This window comes from Dasypus novemcinctus, chromosome 11 (assembly GCF_030445035.2).
Source record: "Dasypus novemcinctus isolate mDasNov1 chromosome 11, mDasNov1.1.hap2, whole genome shotgun sequence".
NCBI classification, from domain to species: domain Eukaryota; kingdom Metazoa; phylum Chordata; class Mammalia; order Cingulata; family Dasypodidae; genus Dasypus; species Dasypus novemcinctus.
The window spans coordinates 114,244,906-114,258,358 of NC_080683.1; positions in this window are offsets into that span (position 1 = coordinate 114,244,906).

Below are 13,453 nucleotides of genomic sequence, written 5' to 3' on the forward strand. Positions count from 1 at the left end.
TTGATGATTAAGCAGAGATTATAAAATAAACATTCTATTTCCATTAGAAAGAATATCTTTAAATGCATTTTTATGGGGCTATTAGAATTTCAGCAGATAGGGTTTCTTCCTGTGTGCATCCTTTGTGGAAACTATAGAGGTAGGTAGTGCTTAAAAGTCAATTTACTTGTAAATCCATACAATGGAGTATGATTCAGCAATAAAAATTTAAAAGGAACAAACACATATACATGGATGAAAGCCAAAAACATTAGACTCATTTAAAGAAGTCAAACATAAGAGAACACATGTGGCATGAAATACTCAGAAAAGGCAAAGCTGTAGACAGAAAGTAGATTAGAGGTTGTCAAGGGTGGGGCCAATTAGCAGGAAATGTACATGAGTGAATCATATTGGGGTGATGGCGATGTTCTAACACAGATTGATGGTGTTGGTTGCACAACTGGGTAAATTCACTAGTCACCGAATGATACGCAAAGTATGTCTCAGTAAGGCTGTGTTTTAAAAAGTCAGTTTGGGTTGCTGGAAGCTTTTCCGCATTCGTCAAGAGCGACACGTGCCTGCGTGATGGTGCAAGCAGGCGTGGGCATCTCTCATGAGCAGGGCAGGCTTTATTGCGGAGCACAGAGGCATTACAGGAGCATGTCACCACCCAAATAAAGACCCTCCATTATACCTGGATTGAAAATTCCAGCATCAGCCACACCAGGCATTGGCAAGACCATGAGAGCAAGGACATGCTCCCCACAAGACCACAAAACACTCTCTGGGTTTAGGGATCCCAGCCACCTCAGACCCTTGGACGGACCTTCCTGGGAGCACAGTTAGGTCTGTGGCCAGATTTGCTAGTAAATGCTGTGGATCCCCAGGGAATGAGACACTCAGTTCTGAGGAACTCTGATTAGAACTAAGTGTAACAGCTGCAAAAACAAAACAAGCCGCCCTTTCCCTCTGTCAAACATGACAACTACCTAGCATGCCTCTTAATTGTTAGACTATTTTAAAGTCTCTCTCTCTTTCCATTTTGAGTTCTCTTAGAAAGGCTCCCTCTGTTACGCAAACTCACTGGATGAGGCTGGCCCCCGTTTTCCGGGATAATCTCCTTTACTTAAAGTCAGGCGATGGCAGATGCTAATCCCATCTACAAAACATCTCCAAGCAGCATTTAGGCCAGTGCTTGACCAAACAACTGGATGCCACAGTCCAGCCAAGTTGACACAGAAAAGCAACCAACACTTATCTTCTTTTTTCATGATACCCTGAGCATCTTTCTTTGTATTAAAAGTCATGCTATGCCCCTCTTCTGATTTTTTTCCACCATAGATTAATTTACATTTTCTACAGTTTTATATGAATGGAACCATGCAGGATATGTTCTTTTCTGTGTGGCTTCTTTCAGTAAGTATGGCATTTTTGATATTCATCAAGTGGTTGACTCTAACAGTAGTTCCGTTTATGTTTTTGTTTTTTATTGCTGAGAAGTATCAAATTATATGAGTATGCCACCATTTGTCCATTCTCCTGTGGATGGGCAATGGAGTTCTTTCCGGTTTCTTGGCTATAATAAAGGTACTAAAACCATCATTCTTACAAAAACAAACAAATGAACAAACAAAAAGTCATGTTTTGTTTTAGCAGTAGCTAATGCCTAATATTCACATCATTTTGGTGTCCTCCTTGAAGAGGGGCATGAGAGATTTGGAGCCCCCTACACACAACCTCCTGCAAGATCATGAGACCCCAAGTACCCCTAGAATCCAGGTAGGGAGGCAATGATCTACAGCAGCCATTTTAATGACTGCATGGCATTCCATTGATGGATGAGTCATAATTTTTCAAATGTATTCCCTTTATTGGATATATATATATATATAAAGTTTGTGCCTAGGTTTTCTTTATTTTAAATAAGACTACAGTAAACCACATGTAGCTAAATCATTGTGCATAGTTTGGTTATTTTCTGAAATAAATGCCTAAATGCCACATTGTTGGTTCAAATTTTTGCATGTATGTACATAGCTTGACAAATTACACACTACATATGTTGTGATGAACTCCCCTAGCAGCATATGAGCACATTTGATTCCTTAGTAATTAAGTGTCCCTATCAATCTGATAAGTGGAAAATTGTATTCACTGTTTAAATTTACATTTCTTTGAATACTCCTGAGGTTGGACAATTTTAATGTTTTTTAGCCATTCGTGTTGTTATGCTGCTTTTCTCTCATTAACTCATGGCTTTTGTTTTAGGCTGCTGTTACAAAGTACCACCAACTGGGTGGCTTCAAACAACAGAAATTTATTTTCTACCAATTCTGGAAGCCATAGGTCCAGAAGCAGGCTCTTGACATGGCCATGCTCCCTCCAAAGTTTCAAGGGAAGAATCCCCCTTTTGATAAGGACACCAGCCATATTAAATTAAGGGCCTCCCTTAACCCAGTATGATCTTGAACTGACTAATTCCATCTGCAATGACCTTATTTCCAAGTAAGGTCACATTCTGAGGTTCTGGGAATTAGGACCTGAACATATTTTTGGGGGAGACACATTCAACTCCTAACAGTTTTTTCATTTACAGTTCAGTAAAATTCTTTGAGAAAAAAACTTTAGCTCATATTCAACTTTTCTGGACTCAGGCTCAAAGTAAAGTTTGGAATCCAGGTCCCAGCCAGCAATAGAGACTCCATTGTTGTATTTCAGGTGAGGATCCATGTAGCTCTAGATCATTCTCAACCACTTTCAAATTCTTGACCAGCTCTTGAGGTACAATCAAATTTCTTGTATACAGGTAGCCCTGGCAGGCATAACTGAATTTAAAAATTTCCAAGAGTTCTCTGTTCCATATCCAAGTAGAAAGTCTAGCTCAGAGGTCTTGCAGACAGTAATGAATCAGATGAGTTCCTCGCTATTGAACTAGGAATTTGGCTTCTAATAAAATATTTGATTAAAGATAAGTTTAAATAAAAATTATCTGTTTATTGTAACATTTAAACAGGAACTTTGAAAATGTGACAGGTCAGTCCACCTCTTACTGATATTGTGGTATTCAAAAAAAAAAGGCTAAAAGACTGTTCTAAAGATGCATAGAACATGCATTCAAAAAACAATAAATCGTTTCCTTTCAAAAGAAACGTCTTTCAGTGTTTTCATTCCTTTGCTTTCTACAATCCAGGAAAAGGGAGATTCTCAAAGGTGAATTATTGGTGTTCAAATTTTTGTATATACGGAAGTAACACAAGTTCATTTAAAAATAAAGCAATATAAAACTATATAGAGAATAAATATGTCCCCTTACATGCACTCCAACACGAAGTCACTACTAGTCCAGATATTTGTCGATGGACATTCATCTATGTAACACACACGAAACACGATGCTGCAAGAGTCTTGTCTTTGTGCCTCAATACTTTAAAGCTCCAAAACTGAGGCCAAAGTCTCAACAAAGTCATGGACTCTAAGTACAGTGCCAAGAAGCTGCCAGATACTCCCTTCAGATGTATGAAGATTTGACCAACTGGTCCTTCTACCCTCACCCCACCACCCCAGGTAGTCTCTAGAAGTGAAGATCAGGGCTTATGGACAGAGAAGGGAGTCACCCAGGTAGTGAGTTAGGTCGAGAGAAAGCTGACTGGGCAGGAGATGGGATGCTCCCTCACCAATCCCGCATCCCAGTCCATGCAAGGAGGGCTCCAAGGACACTGATCATAGAGTTGAAAAACATCTGAGGCAAGTGGGGAGTTGCCTCTGTGCCAGGCTGCATGCCCACGTAGCTGGGGAACTTTGTATGGAGACTGCTTCTGTCCCTTGGCATTTGAGCATGTAGAGATTGGAATCTCATCTGGAGATCTTGAAGACACTGAGCCATCTGTGTTGGCCAGCAATGAGAGAGAGCAGAAGCAGGCAGCCTATACACCCACCATTCAGCACGGCTATGAGGCACCGCCTGAGTCCCTGGTGATCAGGAAATCCAAATGCAGATTCAAAAACAGTGTCAACCACCACACCAGGGAGCCAAGAGTGCCTACAGATACAAGCAGGAGAATCCTTGTGGAATCTAAACCCCCTCTTGATGTAGAGGGGGACTGGACATAGCCATCCCAGGTCCACAACATGGAGGAATACAGTATGGATTAGAGTGAACTTACTGATGTTCTGCTGGGGAAATATTGTGATTAGTAAGGGAAGAAATTGTAGTAGTGGTGTGGAGAGGGTGGCCACAGTGGCTGCTGATGGTCGGGAGAGGGACGAAGAGATACGGTGTGGGGGCATTTTCAGGATTTGGAGTTGTCCTAGGTGGTGCTGCAGGGACGGATGCTGGACGTTGTGTGTCCTGTTGTGGCCCACTGGCTGGCCTGGGGGATAATGAGAGTGTGGACTACAATGTGGACCACTGTCCATGTGCTGTAGCGGTTCTCCAGAATATATTCGCCGGGTGCAGTGGATGTGCCACAATGATGGAAGAGTTTGTTGATGTGGGAGGGGTGGCGTAGGTGGGGTGGGGGGTATATGGGGACCTCATTTTTTTAAATATAACCTTTAAAAGAAAATAAAGAAAAAAATGGAAAAAAATAAAATAAAATATTGCCATTTAATTAAAATAAAAATGATAACATTTTAAAAAGTGTTATTTGACAGGCCGGCAAAAACTTAAAAGACTGATGATAAAAGCTCGTGTTGGGGAGAATGTGTGGAAGAGGGCACTCCCATATATTATATGTAGAACTACAAATTTAAATACCTGTTGTAGCAGTTTGATATTGTTTATGAATTCCAAAAACAGATGTTGGATTATGTTTGTAATTTGGTCTGTTCCTCTGGGCATATTATATTGGATTGGATTCAGAGGTTTCACTCTTACTTGATTAGGTTTTGATTAATTGAGCCATGTCAGTAGGACGTTGAGTTCCCACCCCCTTGGTGGGTGGGGACTCACAGAGAAATGTCATGGCTGAGAACAGAGTTTGGAGTTTAATGCTGGAGCCCCAGAAGTAAACACACAGAGAATCAGATATATGAGGAAAGAGAGAAGGCTCTGCCCAGAAGAGAGCCAAGTCGTTTGCCTGGTAGCTTATAGCTGACCTTGTAGAGTGTAGAGAAGCTGAGACCAGAGAGAAACAAGCCCCAGGAGTGAGATAAGACTTATCCCAGCCTACAGCTGATATTGGAAGAAGCTGGGACCACAGAGCCTTAAAAGGAAGAGGACCCTCCTTTTAAGCCTGGACCCTCACTGATGTCAGCAGCCATCTTTTCCAACACATGGCAAAAGACTTTGGTGAGGGAAGTAATTTATGCTTTATGGCCTTGTGACAGTGAGCTTCTACCTCAAATAAATACCCTTTATAAATGCCAACAGATTTCTGGTATTTTGCATCAGCACCCCTTTGGCTGACCAATACACCTGTTTGGGAGGGTACTAGGCAATATCTATCAATATTTTAAAGGCATGACTTTTCACCCAATAATTCTACTTCAAGCACTCTATTTTACAAAACCCAGGACTTAGAGGCTAATCCCTTTAGTGGGCGTATCTGGCTTGGGCCACTGGGTAAATGCCATTGATAAGGGACCTAGAAAGCCCAGACGGAAGAGCAGGTGGGTTGGGGCAGGGCACAGGTCATGGAGCCAGTGTCCAACACCCAGCCTTTGGAAGGATAAGCTGAGGAAGGAGGACCAAATAGCCTGGAGGTAGAGGTGAGTGAGTCTAGGAGATGTCACTTCAGTTTGGAAAGCATCCATATTCAGTTTGGAAAACTTTCACCTCCATTCTCTCTGAGGTGAGAGGAACTGTATTATCCACAGAAATATACCCAGAATGATTATGGAAGTTCAGAGAACTAAGTCCATTTCACCCTGAGCCAGGCTGGCCACCTTGAGGGGACTCTCTGGAGCTGATGTGGGTGGGCTCTGGCCCTCTAGGTTGGCCATGTGAGCCAACGGCACTGCCCCACAGAGCAGGGGGAAGCACCACTGGAAGGGCTGGGAGCCCTGACCCCACCCTACTCTCACAGTGCAATGTGGGGTGATACAAAAAGGGATATGAGAACTAGACTCAACTCACAGTCAGTTCAAGCATTTTCTCTTACAGAGGAAGAAAATCAGACACAGAAAAGTTAAGTGGTTTATCCAAGGTCACAAACAATTGGGTTTCAGAGCTGGAAATGGAAGCGCTCTTTTCATGCCAACATTTCTAAGGTCTTTTTCAGTCTTCAACTCCTACAGTTATAAAAGCAATCTATAAATAAAATGGGGCGCTAGAAGTTTCTAAATGATACCACATACCAAAAAGTGCTGTTTAAAGAGAGAACTAATTGGAATTCATCCATCTCACAATTCAGAGGCTCCACATTAATTTTGTGCATTGGAGCGAAGCCTTTATGGCAGATCATTTGAATGCAGGAGGACAGCCAGATAGATTGCTTCTTCAGATCTTCAAGAACATTCAAGAGCACTGTCAAAATCCTTTAATTATGAATGTGTGCATGCTGGATTTTCACTGATGCTTCCTGCTGCAGTAATTGGGCTGGTTGAAAACTTTTTGACTCCCCACCTCTCCCCAAGTCCCCCCCCCTCCCCTCCAACACACACACACACCTCAAAACATAAAACCAACATGGTGGCATTGCCCAAAGTCAATACTGGGAAATTGTGAAAAAATAGCAACTGGGAGCATTCCCAGGTGAGGTGCTCATTGACAGCGAGGCTCCCTCAAGTCAAACTGATGCAGACTCTAGGGATGGAGCTGGGCTTTTAGTGTGGCTGAGAAAGGAAGGGAGAAGTTTCTATAGGGTTTGGCTGAGGTTGCTTTCCCCTTCCAGCTGCCTGCAGGCAGACCTTGAATTGGCCGCTGCAGGAAGCCAATAACCACAGAGCAGAAGGCTCATGCCTCTCAGGGAAAGCCGGTAGAGAGCCCTTCCCCACACCTGCTTTCCTCTCTTACTCTTTTCTCTCTGTCTTGGACCATCTGGATTTCCCCTGAGCCTGTCTGAGTTTCCTAGGATTACCACAACAAAGCAGCACAAATTGAGGGGCTTAAAACAAATTTATTCTCTCACAGTTCTGGAGGCCAGAAGTCTGAAATCAAGGTGGCGGCGGCAGGGCCTGCTCTCTCTGAAACCTGTCAAGGAGACTCCTTCCTGGCCCCTTCCTAGCTTTTGGCAGTTGCTGGCAATCCTTGGCCTCCTTTGCCTTGCGGCTGCAGCACTTCATTCTCTGCCTCTGTCATCACATGACCTTCTTCTCTGTGTCTATATCTCTTCTTCCCTTCATCTTAGGACTCCAGTCCTATTGGATCAAGACCACCCTATTCCTGTAGACCTCATCTTAGCTAATTGCTAATTGCTGTAGTAACCCCATTTCCAAATCAGGTATTGGGGTCAGGACATTATCTTTGTGGAAACAATTTAACTCTTAACAGCCTCCTTTCCCTTTTCTTTGTCTTCATTCTTATTCTTCCCTTTCTACTCCTTTTTCTGTCTTTTTCATAGTTTCCTCTTTCCCTTTTACCACATCTCTTTCTCCTAATCCTGGCCATCTATTACTGAATACATGGAATGAAGACACCTTAAGTCAAGAGAAGTCAATAATGTCAATGCCTTAAAAAATCCAGTCTAAGGACAGTAAGTGGGACCTGTCCTCTCCTCTTGCAGGGAGCCGCATGGCCAAGGGCTGGACACCATGGAACCAGGAATTGCCAGCCCAAGGAGACACCCAAAGCTCCACGTGGGCTGTACCATCTTGGATCCCTGTTTCTCAGGACATCTAAGTGCAGATCATCAGCATTTAATAATACAGATTTCTAGGTCCATTCTCAGCTGGGATGGTAAATTGAACAAGTATAGGAAATATCACTCTTCCACAAGCACATAGAATGGGTAGAAATTCTGGACAAAACATGTACTTATTTAGAAGTTATATAAACAGCAAAATTCAAAAGAAACAAAATCTTAAGGATAGGACCTTCAGGGTCATAGCAGTGGGAAGGAATGGAGACTGCATAGCCCTCAGACATTTTTGGGAGGAGGTATATACATGGGCCCTACACTTGAGGCTCCAAGCCCCTCCTCAACAGGGAACTGGAACTGGGCTCTCTGTATAGAGCCAAGAGTGAAAAAGTCTAGGAAGATGGCCAGAAAATTCTACCCATTCTCATTTCTTCCTATACCCTCTGAGGCCGATGAAACAATAACTCTTACAGTAGACTCTCCTTGAAGGTTTTAATCTAGGCAGATGAGAGAACCAAAGGAATCATGCAATGAAATCTGATTTTATCCTGCATTTTGCATCTCATGTAGCAAGCAAGCACTTAGTAGAGAAATGGACCCTTGGTTTCTAAAGTTGAATCTTTGGAATTTCATTTGTAATCAATCATATCTTACTTGCCCAAGTCTTCCACCAGTCATAGGTCATACATATCCAATAGGCATCCTTCATTAGATTTTATGGATGCTGATTGACTGCTCCATTGTTGGCAGACCATTTAGATACACCTAGCTAGAAATACCTTCAGCTTCCCTGATGTTATCAATATGTCTGAGCTGTCCTGCAAGAGTTGTAAAATCTTAATGAAGTGCAACATAATAGGGTAATTCAGGGCCATTTATATCCTGTGGCATGTACATGCATGAGTGTTTCCTGTCTTGCTTCTATGCTTAGTCTAACCCTTTCCATGCTGCCTGGGCTAGCCACCTCCAGAACACTAACCTAAGAGCATGGTGGGCACCACTTATCAACTAGGCCACCAAAATATGTACTGACAGAGGGATTTTGCCTTCCCACAGATAACAATGCTTTCCATTTTTGTAGAACTTTACAAGTTTACAAAATGCTTTCACAGCATTAACTCAGTTCATCGAGTTACACAGAAGAACCGGGGCTTGCATCCAAGGTTCCAGCCCAATGACCTGGGTGACTAGATGGCTCTCCTTGCAATAACCATTGCTCTGCATTCTCCTGTATTGACCCCAATGGACTTTGGCAGCCCTATCGTCTTTTGTCCTTCTTTGGACAATAGTACTTCAATTTTCTTTTGATAAATTCTCTTTCTTCTCATGAGGTAAAGTCTGGGGGAAGTATTCATTAAGGTGCTCTTAGCTGGGAGCAACTGAAGCAGCTGTTCCCTCTAGAATTTAAACCTGAGCAGCACAATATATAGAATAAAAATGGGGGGAGTAGATGTGGTCAAGCAGTTGAGCACCTGCTTCCCAGATGGGAGGTCCCAGGTTCAGTTCCTGGTGCCTCCTAAAAACAAGAAAACAAACCACAAACAAACAAATGAAAAAATCAACTCAAGGGAACCAATGTGGCTCAGTGTTTGAGTGCTGGCTTCCCACATACAAGATCCTGGGTCCAATCCCCAGCCCCGGCACCTAAAAAAACACACAAAGTAATGGGTTTAAAAAACCTCAGGTATACCCATGCAAGCTGAGTATCAGTTTTGGCTACACCAGTTCTTATTGATTTCCAAGGCTGCTTTCCCAGCCTTCCTTTTGATTCTATAAATTTCACCACAGTCAAGATTGAATTGTTTCTAGAATTCAAAAACTTTAATGTTCATCAAAACCAGGTGAGTGGCAGCCCACTTCCACAACTTCCATTCTAGCTATGAACATGACTTATTTTCCCTTTCAAGAATGTGTTCAACAATTATTTTTATGTTATTTAGCTACACAAATTTGTGAGGACAGGATGCAGAGTATAAGGGGCAGAGAGTGGGAAAAACACCGTAGGAATTTGTTCCTGTTTGTTTTCCCTACAGTCAACTATTTTCCCTACAGTCAAAACTTGAATTAAAAAAAAAAAACCCAAAAGGCAAAATAAAAAACAAACAAAAAACCCCACTTCACTTTTGCTTGTTTTTACCTGAAATCTAATGTGTAAGGACTTAACTGGTAGTATCCGGAGACTTTGGCTCTCTAATTCCATCTCATGGAATGGTGCTTCCCTGGAGATCTTTGAAATGCGTTTATAAAATGTCCCTAACCTAAGTGTTCTGCAGTGCCAAAGACCTATGGTCATGCTCCCGATTACTCTTATAAAAAAATGTTCTTTTTCTCTCAAAATAGTCTTGCTCAGCAAACATTTATTGAACACCTAAAATGCCAAGTGCAGGGCTAGGCTCTAGACACCCAACAGTGAAGTGGGCAAACGTGCCTTCTGTCCTCAGGAAGCTTCCTTCTTGCAGGAGAAGGCGAAGGTGATCAAAGAATCAGACAAAATACGCAAAATACTCCCTGAGCTACCGCTCTGAGAAACTTTGGGGTCAATATTACCTGATTAGGAAAGATAGAAAAGCTTCTCTGGGAAAGGGCAATTGAAGTGTGTTTAAAAGATAAGTAGAATCAACTACCAACTGATGATGCAACTGGAAAATGACCTTATACGGAAGGTTCAATGCGGATCAGCAGAATATCCATGTCTACATAAAATACCATGACTTTAAAATGCTGTTTGACCTAAAGTAAGGGGGAAATGGAAAGGAGAAATGAGTTTATATGGCTACGAGTTTCTAAAAAAGAGTCTGGAGGCTGGCAGAAGGTTTGCCCTCATGCACAACTGAGCAGAGTCAGAGAGACAGATAAAGCAGATACAACCCCCAGATATTGGTTCCTTTGAGGGCTAAAGAGACCCATGGGAGTTATGGTCATGGCCGATGGGGTTAACTACCAGGGCAGATGGCCCCTCTTTGGAAATGGTGTTTATGTGTGATGAATCTGGACTCAGATGGGATCTCCCTTCATAAGACTTTCATGATAATGTGCTGGAGGTGCAGTTAATGTTGGGGTTTAAGATATATTTAGGGGATTTGAATCTCTGGACTGACAATGTGATAGCCAGATCCTGAGCCTCAACAGACTCCAGCACCTACAATCTGATTTATTGGACTTACCACACTCAGCTAAGATGGAGTTGAAGAAGGACAACCACCACACCATGGAGCCTAGAGTGATTACAGCTGAAAATGGGAGGATTGCATCCAGCATCCAGGTGGAATCTGACCCTCCTCTTGACATAGAGGTGCAATGGACACAACCAATCCAATGTCCACATAGAAGAGGTGGCATTGGATTTGGAAAAGTGGACATAATGGACAAAGGGTATGGGGAAAGGCAGGAAGAGATGAGAGGTGGAGGCGTCTTCGGGACATGGAGCTGCCCTGGATGGTGCTTCAGAGGTAATCACCGGACATTGTAAATCCTCACAGGGCCCACTTGATGGAATAGAGGAGAGTATGGGCCATGATGTGAACCAATGTATATGAGGTGCAGAGGTGCCCAAAGATGTACTTACCAAATCCAATGGATGTGTCATGATGATGGGAACGAGTGTTGTTGGGGGGGGGAGAGGGGGGGTGGGGGGGTGGGGTTGAATGGGACCTCACATATATATTTTTAATGTAATATTATTACAAAGTCAATAAAAAATAAAAAAATTAAAAAAAAAAAAAAAAAAAAAGATAAGTAGAAGGGAAGCAGACATGGCTCAACTAATAGAGCATCTGTCTACCATATGGAGAGTTCAGGATTCGATCCCCAGGACCTCCTGACCCGTGTGGTAAGCTGACCCACACACAGTGCTGCTGCCGCGCAAGGAGTGCCGTGCCATGCAGGGGCGTCCCCGTGTAGGGGTCCCCCAGGTGCAAGGAGTGTGCCCTGCAAGGAGAGCCACACCATGTGAAAAAAGTGCAGCCCACCCAGGAGTGGCACCGCACACACCGAGAGCTGATGCAGCAAGATCACAGCAAAAAAGGGACGCAAATTCCCAGTGCCACAGGATAACGCAAGTGGACGCAGAAAAACACACAGCGAATGGACACAGCAGACAATGGGGGGAAGGGGAGAGGAATAAATAAAATAGATCCTAAAAAAAAAAGAGATAAGTAGAATACGTGGGAGTTCCCCACCTGGAGTGGGGGAGGGGCAGAAGACGAACAGGCACAGGCCAGGGGTCTGGGTTAAAGGGGGCCTGGCCCCTCTGTCTCCTTTCAGGACCTCCATTCTCATTTTCCTTACTATTTTCCCCTTGGATTTTATGTCTCAAGTGCTTTACTGGACCATCACTAGTGTTTTCCTCCCAACGGCCCTGTTAGACTGAAAATTATCAACTTTCAGCTTCTGCAGTCCATTTCTCTCCCTCCCTTTGCCCCCATCCACCCCCTGCCCCCATCCACTTGACCTTCCCCTACAGATTCAGCTCAGCTGAGCCTTCCTAAGTCTGAGACAGAGAAAGGAGGGATCAGCTCAAGCTGATATGGTGGCTGCTTCAACCCTGACCTTGCACCTCAGTTCGGATAATAAGGTTGCTGACTTGCTCTTTAGATAAGACTGCATTTTCCCCACTGGCCTAAGGACGGGGCCGCTCTGGGTAACCTTCCTGGCACCTTCTCATCACCATCCAGCTCCAGAGCTGGCCTTGCTTTTTCCTATCTCCCTGCTGGGAAACCAGAGTCCCACCCCTGAATTCCAGCAAACGCTGCTGTCTACACCCCGTTTCCTGAGGCCGCACTCCGCTTGCCAGAGTTGGAACCACTCCAGCTCGGAATTCCCACTGGAATACTCTACCCTGGTGGGGCAGGAGGGCCCCTGCTGGCTGCAGCTGCCTGCAGAGGCTGCCACCCGGCTGACATTGCCACGGGCATCACGATCTTAACGGTCCCAGCTCTGGAGGGGGGGCGGTTCTGATGGTCAGCACCTGCCTCCTTCCTTTGGGAGCATCCAGTGTAAGGAACTGTCTCCTTTTATACCGCCCCGGACCCTGGGCTGGACTGTGACAGGGTCCCCTCATTTTCACGCTCCATACCCTGTGACTAGTCAATGGGATAAGTAACAGGGAATTGTGAGCTCCGATCCAGAAGTGAAAATAAATAGGTGGTGAGAGAGGGATTTTATTTCCCTCACTTGCAGAGCACACTATCATCCATGGCCTAAAATGTTCCCGGCCGGCCCAGAAGCACTCCATAATAAATCCTGATGGAGCTCACTTGGGTTACCCAGGGGATACAGAGATCTGCCCAGATCGCACCCCTCCCTCCTGAGGACATTTCCACGGAGGGGCTGCAGATGCTGCCAGGATAACCTCCGGACCTGCAAGCCCCGCTCTGCCCCAGTGCGGTAGAGACAGGGAAGTGAAAAGCTTCGATTTGACCCCCCAGTATTGAGTAGCCCTGTGCAGGGAAACTCTGACCTAGGAGGCAGCTTGCACTTCCCCAGCCATTTAGCAGTCATCGTACCAAGGACAGCATTTCAGGGCGCTTTGGTTCCCAGGCCAACTGGATGTCATGCACAACGACCCAGGCTGGACTTCTCTTTTTCTCTCTTTCTGCTCTTTGGCCCAATTTATACTGAAGATAAGACAGGTGTCTCCTAGCCTGTCCCCATCCCCTGCTACCCAAGCAGAACCAAACCACTCAGTCACTTCCTTGAAAAGCGCACGGTTGCAGAAAGGCCAAGTTTGGCAA